The sequence below is a fragment of the Bombina bombina genome, chromosome 1 (assembly GCF_027579735.1).
Source record: "Bombina bombina isolate aBomBom1 chromosome 1, aBomBom1.pri, whole genome shotgun sequence".
Lineage (NCBI taxonomy): Eukaryota > Metazoa > Chordata > Amphibia > Anura > Bombinatoridae > Bombina > Bombina bombina.
The window spans coordinates 1112217140-1112236101 of NC_069499.1; the positions used below are offsets into that span (position 1 = coordinate 1112217140).

The 18962-nt window shown below is 38.6% G+C and overlaps 1 protein-coding gene across 1 annotated transcript in view; it reads right to left on the minus strand.

Annotated features, from left to right (window-relative positions):
* SRCIN1 (SRC kinase signaling inhibitor 1) overlaps window positions 1-17878 on the minus strand; it is a 412206-nt gene extending 394328 nt beyond the window's left edge. Inside the window, exon 1 of the mRNA XM_053697741.1 lies at window positions 17298-17878. The gene's annotated coding sequence lies outside the window, so the exon portion shown is untranslated. The remainder of the gene's footprint in view (window positions 1-17297) is intronic.
* Window positions 17879-18962: the final 1084 nt, after the last annotated feature.

Consider the following 18962-nt stretch of genomic DNA (forward strand, 5'->3'; position numbering starts at 1 on the left):
GTCTTTATACATCACTAGGGCAGTGGCATATAATGAACTGAGAATGCAGTGTGTAAACTGCCACAGACGTGTCTTTATACATCACTAGGGCAGTGGCATATAATGAACTGAGAATGCAGTGTGTTAACTGCCACAGACGTGTCTTTATACATCACTAGGGCAGTGGCATATAATGAACTGAGAATGCAGTGTGTTAACTGCCACAGACGTGTCTTTATACACCACTAGGGCAGTGGCATATAATGAACTGAGAATGCAGTGTCTTAACTGCCACAGACGTGTCTTTATACACCACTAGGGCAGTGGCATATAATGAACTGAGAATGCAGTGTGTTAACTGCCACAGACGTGTCTTTATACATCACTAGGGCAATGGCATATAATGAACTGAGAATGCAGTGTGTTAACTGCCACAGACGTGTCTTTATACACCACTAGGGCAGTGGCATATAATGAACTGAGAATGCAGTGTCTTAACTGCCACAGACGTGTCTTTATACACCACTAGGGCAGTGGCATATAATGAACTGAGAATGCAGTGTGTTAACTGCCACAGACGTGTCTTTATACATCACTAGGGCAGTGGCATATAATGAACTGAGAATGCAGTTTGTTAACTGCCACAGACGTGTCTTTATACATCACTAGGGCAGTGGCATATAATTAACTGAGAATGCAGTTTGTTAACTGCCACAGATGTGTCTTTATACACCACTAGGGCAGTGGCATATAATGAACTGAGAATGCAGTGTGTTAACTGCCACAGACGTGTCTTTATACACCACTAGGGCAGTGGCATATAATGAACTGAGAATGCAGTGTGTTAACTGCCACAGACGTGTCTTTATACATCACTAGGGCAGTGGCATATAATGAACTGAGAATGCAGTTTGTTAACTGCCACAGACGTGTCTTTATACATCACTAGGGCAGTGGCATATAATGAACTGAGAATGCAGTTTGTTAACTGCCACAGACGTGTCTTTATACATCACTAGGGCAGTGGCATATAATGAACTGAGAATGCAGTGTTAAAGGGACATGAAACCCAAAATTTTTCTTTCATGATTCAGATAGAGAATACGATTTTAAACAACTTTCCAATTTACTTCTATTATTTAATTTGCTTCCTTCTCTTGTTATCCTTTGCTGAAAGGTTTATCTAGGCAAGTTAATGAGCAGCAGAGAACCTAAGTTCTAGCGGTTAATTGGTGGCTGCATATATATATCGATTGTGATTGGCTCGCCTATGAGTTCAGTTAGAAACCATTAGTGCATTGCTGCTCCTTCAACAAATGATACCAAGAGAATAAAACAAATTAGATAATAGAAGAAAATTAGAAAGTTGTTTAAAATTGTATTCTCTATCTGAATCATGAAAGAAAAAATTTGGGTTTCATGTCCCTTTAACTGCCACAGACTTTTCATTATACACCACTATGGCAGTGGCTGAGTAAGGCCCTGAAACACTGTAGCAGCATAATATCAAGCAAACGAAGTTATCATTGCTTTAAAAAAAGCAATGAGAGAATGTTTAAAAAAGGACAACACACTGAGGCATTTGTGATAAAAAAACTACAAACATATAGAGACAGGAGAGTGTCATAAAACAAACTTGCACAGCTAGAAAGTCATTAGAAGCTGCAAACAGAGTGATCTCAGTGACCGATTAATAGGATGACTGCAACTGGTTCATTTAAATCCAGCGAGAGGGCAGCAAATGAGCCAGCAGGATGCAGCTATAGGCCATGACTGTGGTTATTCAGTAAATAATTTAGTGGGTTTCCACCTTTCCTAAAAAGAAATAAATACCAACCATGCTCATTAGCATAAAACTGCATCAATAATTATACATAGGGAAGAACCATAGTGGGGGTTTGATCTAAGCACTCTTTCCTACATTAGGTAAATATTAAAAGTGAAATACTTTATTGGTTAAACTTAAACATAAGGAGAGTAACAGTTCCTCATAACATACTACTTAGAGCCAAAGAAATTTAAACTAATGTTAAATCCCCCCCCTGTTTCCAGGCCGATATCTGCAGCCGTCGGCATCAGGTGACAGGGGTGACAAACATAAGGAATAAAAATGCACAGGCAACACAAACGTGTTTCGGCCATCTTTGTCAATGTGATAAAGTGGGCAAAGTTGGTGCAACCCATTTAAATACACTTAATGTGTCTGATAACAGACCAATCAGGATGCTCTGCAATACAGACGCCCCCTGTCAGGCGAATCCTCGCCATTGGCGTGTCATCTCGCAATGCGATACTTAATAGTGGGAAGGCATGAATCGGCGATGACCAATATGTATCACTAGAATATAAACACCGCCTCTTCGGAGTTGACGTAATAAGCCGACATTCAATCAGCAGACGGCTGAAACACACGCCCCCTCTATGACACGTCAATGGCGAGGATTCGCCTGACAGAGGGCGTCTGTATTGAAGAGCATCCTGATTAGTCTGTTATCGGACACATTAAGTGTATTTAAATGGGTGGCACCCATGCTTCGGTTTGCCTACTTTATCACATTGACAAAGGCCGCAAAGACCGCCGAAGCACGTTTGTGTTGCCTGTGAATGTATTTGCATTTTTATTCCTTATGTTTGTCACCCCTGTCACCTGATGCCGACGGCTGCAGATATCGGCCAGGAAACAGGGGGGTGATTTAACATTAGTTTAAATTTCTTTGGCTCTAAGTGGTATGTTATGAGGAACTGTTACTCTCCTTATTTTTAAGTTTAACCAATAACTTATTTCACTTTTAATATTTATCTTAAGAGTGCTTAGATCAAACCCACACTATGGTTCTTCCCTATTTCTAATGTCATTGCAATATATTGGGGAGTAGCACCGGAGTGAGTTTTTTAACCATTCCATTATTTCCTATTAATCACTTTAGACTTGTGCCAATCAATAATTATACGGCATACATTAGAAACTAAAGTTGCCAGGACTGATTTTAAATAATCATTTACTTATAATTGGATTCAAACACATATAGTTTCCCCATTATATCAGATTTATTTCTATATTTAATCTTTATTTTTAGGTTTGACCTAAACCTTAAAAATACCAGCCATGGCCCAGATTACAAGTGGCAGGATAATGATAGTGTAGGTTGCATAAAGCAAAAGCTGAAACTGCACTATGGGCGCGATCAAATATACGGCGCAGGTTTCGGCGCAAGCGTGGGAACGTGCACCATCCGTAATTTCACCTCGCACATCGGGGTATTACATAAACCCCGCCGGCAGTTCATAAAGTGCCGTAAGTCTGATAAACAAGCGATGTCCAGAAATGAGCGTAAATACACAATTCTGGAGTCGCTAGTGACTTACGGCACTACGAAACTGCCGGCGCCTAAGATAAGTAAATAAAATAACAAATCTCCTGTAAAAGTCTAACACACCTCCCAAAAATAAGCCAGACAAGTAAAACCCCTATATCCGCAATCCCCCCCTCTCATTACGAATATTAAATGTATTAACCCCTAGACCGACAACCCCCCACAACGCAGTATGCCTATTTAAACTATTAACCCCTATATCCACCATCAAACCCACACCGCAAGTAATAACTAAATTATTAACCCCTAAATCCGCCAACCCCAACATCGCAAACTACCTATTAAAACTATTAACCCCATAATCCGCCATTAACCCATAACGCAATAAACCTAATAAAGTATTAACCCCTAAACCGCCATAGCCCACAACGCAATAAAACTAACCCCTAACCTACTACTGAAATCCTATTGGCTGATTTGAACAGCCAATAGGATTTCAGTAGCTCTCATCCGATTGGCTTATTTGAATTTGAAGGCTCAAATCAGCCAATAGGAATTCAAGGGACGCCATTTTTAATCGCGTACTTTGAATTCCTATTCAGTGTATGGCGGAGATCGTATGAAGAAGATCCTCCATGCTCCATGGCTCCGCGGTCGCCGGTCTTCAGTTCCAGAGTCGCCGGTCTTCAGTTCCAGTGCTGCCGGTCTTCAACTCTGCCCTCCGCTCCGCGCCGGCTGGTTCCTGGAAGAAGAAAGAAGAGGTCGCCGCTTGGAAGAAGACTTCACCGCCTGGAACAGGACCTTCTCCGCTGAACTTCAGGACAGGTGAGGACCACTTGGGGGTTAGACTTAGGGTTTTTTAAGGGGTTTATTTATATAGGGTGGGCAGCAAAAGAGCTGAATGCCCTTTTAACGGCAATGCCCAACAAATGCCCTTTTCAGGGCAATGGGTAGTTTAGCGTTTTTAGTGTTAGTATTTTTTTTGGGGGGGGTTTGGTGGGTGGGGGGGCGTTACTGGTAGGGGGGGCTATGTGTATTTTTTGTGCAAAAGAGCTGATTATCTTGGGGCAATGCCCTGCAAAAAGTCCTTTAAGGGCTACTGATAGTTGATTAGATTAGGGGGTGTTTTTATTTTGGGGGGCTTTTTTATTTTCATAGGGATTAGGTGTAATTTATTTAAAATTTTGTAATTTTATTTTTTATTTTCTGTAATCTTAGATTTTTTTATTTTCTGTAATTCTTGCTTAAAGGGACAGTCTACTCCTGAATTTTGATTAGACTGCCCATTTAATTTATACTTAGTGTATTTGTAAGTAGTGTAAATTGTATTATATTTAATGGTAACTTTAGTATTTTGTAAATTAGGTAATTTTAGTTTATTTAGGGGGGGTTAGGTTAGGGGTTAGGTTTATTGTGTTGTGGGCTATGGCGGTTTAGGGGTTAATAGACTTTATTAGTTATTGCGGGGGGGGATTGCGGTTGACAGGTAGATAGACCTTGCACATGCGTTATGTGTTAGTTTATTTTTTCAGGCATTTTCGGGAGTTACGGTGCTCCCATACTCAGTGCAAGGCCTGCTACGGCTGCCTTTTATGGCGAGGTAAAAATGGAGTAAGATTTCTCCATTTTCGCCACGTAAGTCCTTGCGCTGGATATTGGATACCGATTTACGACGCGGCCCCATGTTAGCCTATGGGAGCAATAACTGCGAGCGACGGGTGAAATATACGCGCGTAACTTGTATGCTACGCCGTATATGTAATACCAAAATCGTGTAAAATCTGGCGGCGGAGGATTTTGCGGGCGACGCTGCATATGTAATGGAGGCCTATAATTTTTAGTGCGGCTTTAGAAGGGTTGAAAAGAAATTCATAAAACACATATTAAAATAAACTATAACACTCATATATACACTTTTAATAAAGAATATCATTTTAATATCATTACAAAGTTTTAAAAAGGGTTAAAAGATATGGTATTTGGCAAGGTGTTTGACTGGAAAGGACTCCAATGTATGTGTGTGTATGTCTAAATATGTGTATACTGTACATGTGATAGATAAAGCCTTTACTACCCATTCCCCAAATTCGCACAACCAACATTGTTATATTAATATACTTTATAACCTTAATACCTCTAAATTTCTGATTGTTTCTAAGTCCCTGCAGGCCGCCTCTTACCTAAGTGCTTTTTACAGAGAGACAGGTGTGCCATATAGATAACATTGTGCTCAATCTCTCGGAGTCTATTTATGAACCAGCACTAATTGGCTAAAATGCAAGTTTGTAAAAAGCACTGAGCTAAAGGGGGCAGTCTGCAGAATCTACAAGGTAATCACAAAGGTAAAAAGTATATTGATATAACCATGTTGGCTGTGCAAAACTGGGGAATGGGTAATAAAAGGATAATCTATCTTTTTAAGCAATCAATTTTTTTCAGGTAGACTGTCCATTTAATGTGTCTTGAATAGAAATACCGTACTTGAAATTCCCATGTTCTTCACTTAGAAAAAAAATGCTCTTTTTATTTTAAAATAAATAAATATCTATCTATATAAGTACTACATATACTTATATATATCACTATTTTTTGTGTATATATATATATATATTAAAAAAGAAAAGATGAATCCAGGTGTCTCCGGTTCCGTTAAAAAGGATATTTATTTCAATTGTTTAAAAAGGTATTTCGAAATAGAACTTCCATAAGTTAAAATATATTAGCACACCGTCTTACATGTTTCAGCCTCTGCGGCCGTAATCATAAACATGATATATATATATATATATATATATATATATATATATATATATATATATATATATATTAGTGATGCACCGAAATGGAAATTCTGGACAGAAACCGAATCCGAAAATCCGAGATGCACTTGGCCGAAAACCGAAACTGATACTGAAAATGTATTTTTTTAAATTATTTTTTTTAGGTTTTTTTGCATAATTAGAGCCAATAAAAAAAATCCCACACTTTTATTGAAAGTAACACACTAAAATTGGACAAAAATATCTTAAAACAATAATATGCTACACAATAATTTTACGAATAAAAAAAAAAAACAGGCAAACAATAATGCCATTTTCGGCCAAAATGTTTCTGCGACCAAAATTTTGGTGCATCCCTACTTAAAACAATTATAAATATCAATATACTGTATTATTCTTCATTTAGTTCTATGTAACAGAATCATATTTCACAGGTTTTTTTTTACTAATTATCCAAATAAAGTATAGACCTAGAAAACTCATTATATGCAGAACAGAAAGTCAAGTAATAAACTTAAACAGCAGCTCTAGGCTAGCATCAAATTTGAAACATGCTACACAATTTTACCGAAAATAACAGGCTAAAAAAACGAAAACCGAAATAGCCAAAAATGTCATTTTCGGCCGAAACTTTCTGCGGTCGAAATTTCGGTGCATCCCTAATATATATATATATATATATATATATATATATATCTCTGACCCAATTGGTGAGAAAAGAGCTCTGATAATTCTAAAAGAGCTAAAGCGGATTACTGGCCGCACCAATACTACCCTACAGTGTATATGGAAATGACATCCTAGACAGGTATGCTGAACATATATATTTTAATAAAAATTTGGTTTGAATGAAAAAATTGAATTTTCTTGTTTTTTGTAAATATTCCTTACTATATAATACACTGTGAAAGTATATGTGTGCTTAGAAGCGAACATGTTGATATGTTCACAAAAGTATTTCTCAGTGTAAAATCAAAACTGTATTTAATGCTGTACATCATTATGTAACAAGCAAAACTTGCAAATTGTAACAAGCTATGTTGTATAGTTTAGTTGTATATAAAATGTATCTAAGTATTTAACTGTAGCCATTAAATTTACATGCACAATACATTCCCTTTTAAATTCATGAAAGGGGTGTAACTTTGTATCTGCACGAGTGCTATAAAGTTTGTTGTGGTGTCTAATTAGACACATCTGATGAAGCCCTGAGTTCAGCCCGCAAAGGGGGAGGGGCGAAACGCGTAATGTTTGGAACAAGACACAGTGTGGAGGACGCCAGCATGGTGGATTTGCTGTGAATCTGGCGATATCAAGTTTCAATACCTAAGCAAGTGAAGAGCTGCATAGGCGGAATACATCGCTGTGAGTCACACCACGGATGAGATCCTGCCAGGTAATAGCGTAGAGTGTGTGAAGAGAGCGAAGGTAAGCCATGCAGTAATAAGTCTTGCACTCTGAAAATCTGAAGTCTGATGTGTCACTTATATATGGGATTAAGTTGTTAACGGTGAAATTACCACTCTTGGACTCTCACATTAATTTCCCAAATCCGGTACCGGATCAATAATACACACCAATGAGATATCAAGGACGGTATTCTGTCTAAACTATAACCGGAGCGTGTTCTTAACACTCAAGTGCCCGGCATCTAGAGATGAACTTTCTCATGAGTCGACATTTAACCTTGCAAATGCTAGCTTACAGATATCAGTAGTGCACTACACCTGCAATTTGTATTTTGTATACCTGATTTTTTGCTATCATTCTCAGCATGTACCTTTTTTGGCTATGTTTTTATTAAAATATATATGTTCAGCATACCTGTCTAGGATGTCATTTCCATATACACTGTAGGGTAGTATTGGTGCGGCCAGTAATCCGCTTTAGCTCTTTTAGAATTGTCAGAGCTCTTTTCTCACCAATTGGGTCATATACATTTTGGATTGTCAGCACAATACGTTTTACCCTTATTATCTATCTATCTGTGTGCACCCTATCCCTAGTTTAACTATATATATCACTATATTTTTGTGTGTATATATATATATATATATATATTTTTTTTTTTATTTTTTTTTCAGACTTACCATGCACTTACTACCAGCATATCACTTCCTTTTCAGCCAGGGTGCATCCTCCTTTTTATATGTATGGGAAATATGAGACACTCACAGGTCTTTTAATAAAACCAATTTTTTTAAACAAGTTTCCAATTTACTTTTATTATCAAATTTGCTTTGTTCCCTTTGTGGTATTTTTGAAAAGCTAAACCTAAGTAAGCTCAAACTGATTTCTAAATCGTTGAAAACCGCCTCTTAGCTCAGAGCATTTTGAAAGTTTTTTTTACAGTTAAACAGTACTAGTTCATGTGTGTCATATAGATAACATTGTGTTCACTCCCGTGGAGTTATTTAGGAGTCTGCATTGATTGACTAAACTGCATGTCTGTCAAAAGCACTGAGATAAGGAAGCAGTCAGCAGAGGCTTAGATACAGGTAATCACAGAGATAAAAAGTATATTAATATAACAGTGTTGGTTGTGCAAAACTGGGAAATTGGTAATAAAGGGATTATCTATCTTTTTAAACAATAAAAATTCTGGTGTAGACTGTCCCTTTAAATCTAATCTCACGTGCTAACTTTTTACTTTCAACTTGTAATGTGTGCTAACTTGTCCGCTAAAGTGTGTTGTGATGCTAATAGGAGACGTGTGCAATTAACCTGTTGTGCTACAAAACCATAGCTATTTATTTTTTTTATTTTTAAAGGAATTTAAATATAATGGGGCATATTTATGATTGTGCGAGCGGACATGATCCGATATAGCGGATCATGTCTGTTGCATATCGATAAACATGCACTCTCGGCAGTTATCATTGCACCAGCTGCTGGTGCAATGCCGCCCCCTGTAGATTCGATCGGGTTGATTTCTGTCCGCGGCCTCGGAGCAGGCGGACAGGTTATGGAGCAGCGATCTTTAGGCTCGCCAGAAACACGGGGCATCAATGCCTGTATAGTGAGCATCTGTGATTGTTGGGTTACGGATTGATTTTGATTGATTGAGCAGGTCAGGTGTAAGTATAGGTTTGTTGTTGTTGCTTATTAATGTCATTCTGTTTGGTCACAGTGGGGTAATGTCTATGTGTTATTATATATTATATTTAAAACATTTTATTTGGTAATAAGCAAAAAAAAGTGTAGTCTGTGGGTTTAGCAAGTTATTTTAGATGTGAAATTTAATAATTGAAAAATAGCCTTATAAATGTTTCATTAAGTATTAAGAGCAGAAAAACAGGACGGGCAGATGTTTAAAGGGACACTAAACCCAATTTTTTTCTTTCATGATTCAGATAGAGCATATAAATTTAAGCAACTTTCTAATTTACTCCTATTATCATTTTTTTATTCTCTTGGTATCTTTATTTGAAAAAGCAGGAATCTAAGCTAAGGAGCCGGCCCATTTTTGGTTCCGCACCCTGGATCTGCAAGATTTAGCCACCAATCAGCAAGCACTTCCCAGGTGCTGAACCAAAAATGGTCCAGGTTCTAAACTTACATTGTTGCTTTTCAAATAAAGATAGCAAGAGAACGAAGAAAATTTGATAATAGGAGTAAATCAGAAAGTTGCTAAAACTGCATGTTCTATCTGAATTATGAAAGAAACAATTTTGGGTTGGGTATCCCTTCAAGGGACATGAACCTCTCTTTTATGATTCAGATAGTGTGCATTTTTAAGCAACCTTCCAATTTACTTCTATTTTCACATTTTACTTCAGCCCACTAACCACCCATGAGGTATGATAAAGTAGAAAAACAATTGGGGATTTCCTTGGGGATGTTACATTATATGCACACACAAAAATACCCCTAATAAAGTTTATTTTCTAGTAGGTAAGTCCCACTCTTAAAATATATATGAATTTTGCCTGTATAGTCAGGTGACCACTGTAGTAACTGAACACCTTGCAAGAAAAAAAAAGTACTTTTATTTCTGTACTGCACAATGGGACCTCGCTAATCTATATTATAACCCCCAAAAGCCAATATGGGCCCCTATTTCACATGTGGCTACCCTTGATGACAATTTAGCAAGGTGGTCACTTGTCCATTTTCCATATTATTTACTAAAATCTAAGCAAAAATTATACATTTGTTTTTTACAGTTTTTGCCGCAGCTATCTCACATGCCATGAATTATAAATATAATAATGGTATATTGTGAATCTGTTGGGCCTGCTGGAAAAAATAATAATATAATTTATGTGTCTCACTCACTGAAGTTTAAATTATTATAGGATTTAAATGTAGGTAGCAAAAAAAACCTCAAAATTGTCACAGCACTGGGGTGATAAAAGGCTTAGCAGCAAAAGGGTTAAAAAGGGAAAATAAAAAAAAAATAAAAAAATTAATGAGCGGCCATAATGCAATTAGAGGACAATCATTGATCAGTCATATGCCACAGTAAGAGCAGAATGCAATGAGGACAGGCAGTTATAAAGCAAAAGCGCAGCAGCGTATTGGGAATGCAAAGTATGAGATGCCATGCTGGGACAAGAAGCCTGTGAAAGAGCGGCCTATACAGTGTGACTGAGAACACAGTGAGAGCTATGTCAGTAAGCAGCACACACGTGCATTTCGATTCAGACTAATGCAAAACAACATGTCCCTATTTGCATTTATCTGAAAACAATAGACGTACATCCTATTTAAAGTGATGGTAAATTAAGATTATTTTAATGCTACCAGTGTATTCCTAATTTATTTCAGAACTAAACCACTGTATTTATTATAATAAAATATGATTTCATTTGTTATAAGAATGACAGGTTTTACTATTGCCGTTGCAGGTTTTTGCCCCTTATCTTTGAATTTTCTTTTCTGTAATGTTGGGATGTTTTGAGCGGTTCCATCCGTTCTATACATAGATGTAAATGCACTCTCCTGAGAGGAGTATATGCATATCAGCACAGGGAATAGTGTGCAATGCTGGCATTAATATATGTAAATAGTGAATCAGAACAATTGTTCCAATTCACTGCTTACTACCACTATGTTTTGGGACTCCATTTGGGACTGTACTATGCATGTGTTAACCCTTTAGTGAACTCACGCCGGATGAAATACATGTAAACGTGATCGTGCATGTGTTTACAGAGGCACCACACAGAACAGCGAGCATAGTGGCATACTTTCTGATTAAGGGCAAAACGTAAAAAAAAAATGCTTGCACTGTCGGGCTGGCGGCAGTACATTACTAAGTTATAAAAACAAGGACTATATAACAAATGACAAACATTATATATATATATATATATATAAATAAATATATGTGACATAAGTTATTCTATCAGACTATACATAGCAAACACGCACACTTTACCATCACTTTAAGAAAAAAAATCAAACAAGGGAATGCAATAAAAAAAAACAAAATGTAGTTCCTCTTTTCTTACAGTTAATAACGGAAAGGCTTCAAAAGTTTAAACTTACATTATTCAGTTTTGATTTAGCAATGTCTTTGTCAGCTGAGTGATTCCTGTGTCAGCCAATAAGTATGTAAGCTTCACTTTTGTTCTTAGCCAGTCCGGACCCCATTAAAAAAATGAAATAAAAAAAAATCCTTTTTTTGGTGCTTTTGATGAATTGTAGATGTAGCACTAGGTACTACTTTAACTTTACTTAAAGGGACAGTCAAAATAAAAACTAAACTTTCATGATTCAGATAGGGCATACAATTTTAAACAACTTTCCAATTTACATTTATCATAAATTGGCTTTGTTCTTTTGGTATTCTTTGTTGAAAGCTAAACCCACATAGGCTCACAAACTGATTTCTAAGCCATCGAAAGGCCGCCTCTTATTTCAGTGCATTTTGACATTTTCTCAGACACTTATAGTTAATGTGTGCCATATAGATAACATTGTGCTCACTCCTGTGTAGTTATTTATGAGTCAGCACTGATTGGCTAAAATGCATGTCTGTCAAAAGAACTGAGATGAGGGGTTGCAAAAATATTAACACTTTTGACCGCTAACACTACTCAAGTAAAATCAATAGCCATTATATTCTTGCACTCACATTACAAGTAGAGCAAAAGCCTCAGGGGCGCTAATATTTGGAGGTTGGATATCTCGACTGTGCTAACTCTCTCTCCCCATAGACTTGTGCAAACCCCTTTTTTGAGTGCATACAGCAGTATAACAGTTATATAGCAGTACTGAGTGCATACAGCGGTATAACAGTTATATAGCAGTACTGAGTGCATGCAGCGGTATAACAGTTATATAGCAGTACTGAGTGCATACAACGGTATAACAGTTACAGTACATAGCAGCACTGGGTGAATAAAGCAGACAGTGGTATAACAGTTATATAGCATCGCTGAATACATACAGTAGACGGTGGTATAAGTTCTATAACAGCGCTGAGTGCATACAGCAGGCAGTGGTATAACAGTTATATAACAGCACTGAGTGCATAGAGCAGGCAGTGGTATAACAGTTATATAGCAGCACTGAGTGCATACATCAGGCAGGGGTATAACAGTTATATAGCAGCGCTGAATACATACAGTAGAAGGTGGTATAAGTTCTATAACAGCGCTGAGTGCATACAGCAGGCAGTGGTATAACAGTTATATAGCAGCACTGAGTGCATACAGCAGGCAGGGGTATAACAGTTATATAGCAGCACTGAGTGCATACAGCAGGCAGGGGTATAACAATTATATAGCAGTACTGAGTGCATACAGCAGGCAGTAGTATAACAATTATATAGCAGCACTGAGTGCATACAGCAGGCAGTAGTATAACAATTATATAGCAGCACTGAGTGCATACAGCAGGCAGTAGTATAACAGTTATATAGCAGGACTGAGTGGATACAGCAGGCAGGGGTATAACAGTTATATAGCAGGACTGAGTGCATACAGCAGGCAGGGGTATAACAGTTATATAGCAGCGCTGAGTGCATACAGCAGGCAGTAGTATAACAATTATATAGCAGCACTGAGTGCATACAGCAGGCAGTGGAATTCCAGTTATATAGAGTGCATACAGTAGTATAACAGTTATAGAGTGCATACAGCAGGCAGTGGTATAACAGTTATATAGAGTGCATATAGCAGTAGTATTACCGTTATATAGCAGCACTGAGTGCATACAGCAGGCAGTGGCTTAACAGTTACATAGAGTGCATACAGCAGACAGTGGCATAACAGTTATATAGCAGCGCTGAGTGCATACAGCAGACAGTGGTATAACAGTTATATAGAGTGCATATAGCAGGCAGTAGTATAACAATTATATAGCAGCACTGAGTGCATACAGAAAACAGTGGCATAACAGTTATATAGAGTGCATACAGCAGACAGTGGCATAACAGTTATATAGCAGCGCTGAGTGCATACATCAGACAGTGGTATAAGTTATATAGAGTGCATGCAGCCGGCAGTGTTATAACAGTTATATAGAGTGCATGCAGCAGGCAGTAGTATAACAGTTATATAGAGTGCATACAGCAGACAGTGGCATAACAGTTATATAGCAGCGCTGAGTGCATACAGCAGACAGTGGTATAACAGTTATAGAGAGTGCATATAGCAGGCAGTAGTATAACAGTTATATAGCAGCACTGAGTGCATACAGCAGACAGTGGTATAACAGTAATATAGCGGCATTGAGTGCATATAGCAGGCAGTAGTATAACAGTTATATCAGAGTGCATACAGCAGGCAGTGGTATAACAATTATATAGCAGAACTGAGTGCATACAGCAGACAGTGGTATAACAGTTATATAGAGTGCATACAGCAGGCAGTAGTATAACAGTTATATAGAGTGCATATAGCAGGCAGTAGTATAACAATTATATAGCAGCACTGAGTGCATACAGCAAACAGTGGCATAACAGTTATATAGAGTGCATACAGCAGACAGTGGCATAACAGTTATATAGCAGCGCTGAGTGCATACATCAGACAGTGGTATAAGTTATATAGAGTGCATGCAGCCGGCAGTGTTATAACAGTTATATAGAGTGCATGCAGCAGGCAGTAGTATAACAGTTATATAGAGTGCATACAGCAGACAGTGGCATAACAGTTATATAGCAGCGCTGAGTGCATACAGCAGACAGTGGTATAACAGTTATAGAGAGTGCATATAGCAGGCAGTAGTATAACAGTTATATAGCAGCACTGAGTGCATACAGCAGACAGTGGTATAACAGTAATATAGCGGCATTGAGTGCATATAGCAGGCAGTAGTATAACAGTTATATCAGAGTGCATACAGCAGGCAGTGGTATAACAATTATATAGCAGAACTGAGTGCATACAGCAGACAGTGGCATAACAGTTATATAGCAGCGCTGAGTGCATACAGCAGACAGTGGTATAACAATTATATAGCAGAACTGAGTGCATATAGCAGGCAGTAGTATAACAGTTATATAGCAACACTGAGTGCATATAGCAGGCAGTAGTATAACAGTTATATAGCAGCACTGAGTGCATACCGCAGACACTGGTATAACAGTTATATAGAGCGCATACAGCAGGCAGTAGTATAACAGTTATAGAGAGTGCATATAGCAGGCAGTAGTATAACAGTTATATAGCAGCACTGAGTGCATACAGCAGACAGTGGTATAACAGTAATATAGCGGCATTGAGTGCATATAGCAGGCAGTAGTATAACAGTTATATCAGAGTGCATACAGCAGGCAGTGGTATAACAATTATATAGCAGAACTGAGTGCATACAGCAGACAGTGGCATAACAGTTATATAGCAGCGCTGAGTGCATACAGCAGACAGTGGTATAACAATTATATAGCAGAACTGAGTGCATATAGCAGGCAGTAGTATAACAGTTATATAGCAGCACCGAGTGCATACAGCAGACACTGGTATAACAGTTATATAGAGCGCATACAGCAGGCAGTAGTATAACAGTTATAGAGTGCATACAGCAGGCAGTGGTATAACAGTTATAGAGAGTGCATATAGCAGGCAGTAGTATAACAGTTATATAGCAGCACTGAGTGCATACAGCAGACAGTGGTATAACAGTTATATAGCAGGACTGAGTGCATACAGCAGGCAGTAGTATAACAGTTATAGAGAGTGCATACAGCAGGCAGTGGTATAACAGTTATAGAGATTGCATACAGCAGGCAGTGTTATAACAGTTATTTAGAGTGCATATAGCAAGCGGTAGTATAACAGCTATATAGCAGCACTGAGTGCATACAGCAGACAGTGGTATAACAGTTATATAGCAGCGCTGAGTGCATACAGCAGACAGTAGTATAACAGTTATATAGCAGGCAGTGGTATAACAGTTATATAGAGTGCATACAGCAGAAAGTGGTATAACAGTTATTTAGCGGCACTGAGTGCATATAGCAGGCAGTAGTATAACAGTTATATAGAGTGCATATAGCAAGCAGTAGTATAACAGTTATATAGCGGCACTGAGTGCATATAACAGGCAGTAGTATAACAGTTATATAGAGTGCATACAGCAGACAGTGGTATAACAGTTATATAGCAGCGCTGAGTGCATACAGCAGACAGTAGTATAACAGTTATATAGCGGCACTGAGTGCATGTAGCAGCAGTTGTATAAGAGTTATATAGAGTGCATGCAGCAGGCAGTGGTATAGCAGCTATATACAGTTATATAGTAGTGATGAATGCATATAGTAAATAGTGCTAAAACAGTTATTTAGCAGTACTGGACATACATACAAGCAAAACGACAATGATTGCTCAGTTAGGGTGAGATAGCAATTACAATGTAATGGCCTAGAAGTTATAATGCAATAATAAATCATATTGATAATATAGTAACAGCAGCAGAATATTTGTAATGGATTTATGAGAATGTACTATCCAAGGGTCTCAGTTATAAAGCAACTAAATGGCATTTTGTGGTAGAGCAGTGTAGTGACACTATTTATAATGCATTAATATGATCTGAGGCAGAGGAGAGCACTATGATGTAATCAGAGGTTGATAGTACAGTGAACTAGTAATAGACAATTAGAGTAGTGAAACATCATTATTCAAGTATTTTAAAAGACTGATACAATTGGGCCACTAAAATGACAAAGCAGGTATACAGCAATAGCGAAATGCCAGTGAGTCATACAAAGCACAGAATAGGATAAAATTAAAAAAAAAATCCTTTATTCATAACACTGGATAAGAATGTAAAATACAGCAGTAAAATGAGCTGGTATACAGCGATGTATTGAATAATTGGTTCTGTGAGTGAGAGACTAAAGTCAGATGGTTATATGTCACAGCTTTAGTGACAAGAAACACAACAGGACTCTTTTGTACGGGGCTGCTTCTCCTATACACAATACTGGCTCTGTGCCTGCTCTCACCTGTCGTCAAATGATACTCCATGTACACACTGCAACCTAATCTACACAAAGCGCCAGACAGGGATCAGGAGCAACCGAGCAAAGCAGGTGTTTTAAAGCAATCTGTCAACAAAGTGAGGGGAGTAATACTCAGACAATGGACAGTAGGTAACAGTCTCAAAATGAACCATAACAAAAATTACCCTGAGAGATAGGAAAGGCACAGACAGATGTAAAGGACCATGACACAAGCAGATGCAAAGGAGTATAACACAAGCGCACTCAATGCAGCAAAACAGAGTAAGTGAGGGGTAGATGTTGGATAGAGGCAGATGGGGACAAACAATGACAAAGTAAAAGAAAGCCCAAAGGGGCAAGTTACAGCCAGATACCTCAACTGCAGCACACTAGTAGAGACTGCAGGTGGCTGTACACAGGCAGGAAGCAAAATGAAGGTTACAGGCAGACTCCAAAGGATAGGACACAGGTGGGGACCCCAAAGGAAAGGGAAAAAAGTCACTAAGGCGCAGAACACAGGTAGATCCCTGGGGACAGGATATAAGTAGATACCATTGAGCAGATTCCAAAGAACAGTATACTGGTAGACCCCAAGAAAAGGAACACAGAAATAGCAATGTACAGGATACAGTGTGACACAAACAGGTAACATGAGACGCAGAAACCCAGACAAGTATAACCAAAATGACAGTTTACAGACAAGGTGATGGCACAAAAGGATAAGTATGCAAGTATATAATACAGAACAGACAGTAGGTGGCAAGACACATAAAGACCCTCCAAAACAGTGCTATGTGGAAATGAACCACCATCATAACTCCTTACCTACCCAGGTGTGAGGCTGTCTGAAGCTGTCACAGCTAAATCCTGCACTGAGTGCAAATCCATCAGAGAAGACAGCTCTGCAGGGAGCCGTTTAGCAGCCTACAGTGCCAGCCATTGTAAGGATTCAGTCTGTGGTAGAGAAGGGGGGCACAACACACCCCACTGTCTACTCTTCTGGACCTGCTGCTGCTCCTAGCTCGGTCCGGTTCGACCATCCCGCTTTGCTCTATTCTGACCTTTACAATGTGAGTTGGCTGCTCTCCCTTATAAGGATGTGGTTGCCGTGGAAACCCGGACTCCACCTGCACTTTGCAGTGTCGTAACACTAGTATGGGATGTAGATAGAGGAGAGAGACAGGAGCTGCCAGGGGCAGTAAAAGGGAGAGAAATTGGAGCTGACAGGGCCAAGAAATTGAGAGTGAAAACTGTCTGGGGCGGGAAAATGACAAGGGGGAGTGAAAAATTAAAATATAGGAAAGCTGGAAATGATATTAAAAAATGATAGTATGTGAAGGAGCTGCAATATGGAGAAAGGGAGGGAGACTGGAACAGGAGAGATGGGACATGCTGGTGCTGCTGATATGCTCGTGAGCTTCCTGGAGGAGCAGGAGGGAGGGCTGCATTGCTTGGGGCATGTGTTTACATTGGCTAGAGGTGTGTGCTTGCAGGGTTGCAGGGCAGCAATGGGTGCTGGTTAGAGGTGTGGTCTTGCAGGCAAGGTAACAGGCAATATAAATACTCTCTAAGTAAGAGGCTCCATCTCTCTCCTCTTGAGCTAGCAGTTCAGGCAAGTGATTCAGCTTTATCTCTCTCTTTATAGAAACCAGATCCACAAAAGAGTAGCATCATTACTCCCCCTCAGCAATACCTGCAGGAGTCTGATAAGGACTAGCTTGATTCATTCATGGGGGAGGGGGGGTTCTCCTCCGTGCATTCTGTGTGACTGTTATAAATCGCTGTTGACAGGTCTAGCGAGTGTACATTGCAATAATCTACTTTTTATGCATTGGGATGATCATACAGGAAAGGGTTAAAAAAAGGCTAATTCACCTTACTGTTATATTATATCATATGATACAAAGGCAGACACTACGTGAGCGTTAACAAACAAGTTGAGGCATTATAAGAGCTTGTGACACTTGCAGGATACAAATAAATCAATATTGGAACCAGATTTCTTCAAATAACACCTGATGTATGTGTATATATATATATATATATATATATATATATATATATATATATACAGTATATATATATATATATATATATATATATATATATATATATATATATATATATATACACTGTGTATATATATATATATATATATAAATATATATACAAAACACGGAAGGGAACTGCACTCTCATACCGGACCGGGTACACATCCTATGACCCTGCAACATGCTCAGCCCTGGGTGCCACTGGCACTCACAGGAAGCTGTGCTGTCCCCAGAGCCACAAGCAGTTAACCCCAGACAGGTCTGGGTGCAAGAACCATAGGGAAAATTACATTACAAATTAATACAACACACAGAGAAAACCCAGCACTCACTTACAAGCTCTCAGCTAAGATTTAAAAGCAAAACTGGAAAGGTTAGTTACCGTATCTGGCCAAATGGGACAAGCTCAGGTACCACGTCAAGGTCCTCTCCAATACCT